The sequence below is a fragment of the Macaca nemestrina genome, chromosome 7, assembly GCF_043159975.1.
Source record: "Macaca nemestrina isolate mMacNem1 chromosome 7, mMacNem.hap1, whole genome shotgun sequence".
NCBI classification, from domain to species: Eukaryota; Metazoa; Chordata; class Mammalia; order Primates; family Cercopithecidae; genus Macaca; species Macaca nemestrina.
In genome coordinates, this window is record NC_092131.1 from 49,229,320 (window position 1) to 49,230,477 (window position 1,158).

At 53.0% G+C, this 1,158-nt stretch overlaps 1 pseudogene; it reads left to right on the plus strand.

Moving 5' to 3' along the window:
- The first annotated feature begins 210 nt into the window (after positions 1–210).
- On the plus strand, positions 211–890 carry LOC105473631 (transmembrane protein 98 pseudogene; annotated as a pseudogene).
- The last annotated feature ends 268 nt before the right edge of the window (positions 891–1,158 follow it).

Here is a 1,158-nt window from a genome sequence, read left to right on the forward strand (position 1 = left end):
AAAATAATACCGCTGACTTTGCCATCTGAGGGGCTATCTTGGGAGCGCAGCGGGATGTGCCCCGGAGCTGCCGCTTGAGGCCCTCAGGTCTCCGGAGGTGTCATGGAGGAACCTAGCTCCTGCCATCCTCTTCCCCCAATTTGCCACTTCCAGCAGCTTTAGCCCATGAGGAGGATGTGAGGGAGACTGAGTCAGGAGCTCCCCGGAAGCATGGAGACCGTGGTGATTGTTGCCATAGGTGTGCTGGCCACCATCTTTCTGGCTTCGTTTGCAGTCTTGGTGCTGGATTGCAGGCAGCGCTACTACCAGCCCCGAGACCTCTGCAGCGCTATGATTCTAAGCCCATTATGGACCTCATCGGTGCCATGGTGACCCAGTCTGAGCCCTCTGAGTTAGAACTGGATGATGTTGTTATCACCAACCCCCACATTGAGACCATTCTGGAGAACAAAGACTGGATCAAAGATGCCTCAGGTCTCATGTCCCACTGCATTGCCATCTTGAAGATTTGTCACACTCTGACAGAGGAGCTTGTTGCCATCACAATGGGTTCTGGGGCCAAGATGAAGACTTCAGCCATTGTCAGCGACATCATTGTGGCGGCCAAGTGGAACAGCCCCAGGGTGGATGATGTTGTGAAGTCGATGTACCCTCCATTGGACCCCAAGCTCCTGGATGCAGGGATGACTGCCCTTCTCCTGTCTTGTCAGTCATCTGGTGCTGGTGACAAGGAATGCCTGCCATCTGACAGGGTCCTGGACTGGATTGACCAGTCACTGTCAGCTGCTGAGGAGCATTTGAAAGTCCTTCGAGAAGCAGCCCTAGCTTTTGAGCCAGATAAAGGCCTCCCAGGCCCAGAAGGCTTCCTGCAGGAGCAGTCCGCAATTTAGCGCCTACAGGCCAGCAGCTAGCCATGAAGGCCCCTGCTGCCATCCCTGGGTGGCTCAGATTAGCCTTACACTTTTTCCTGTAGAATTAGTTGTTCTCCACAGCTCAAGAGTTCAGTTGTGTATACATAGTAAAGCAGGAGATCTCTGTCAGTTTGTACCTCTCTTGCAATTGCAAATTGTGGCTTGTGAGTGGCAGTCTAATACTACAGTTAGGGGAGATGCCATTCACTCTGCACAGAGGAGCATTGAAAACTGGTGGACTGTCAGC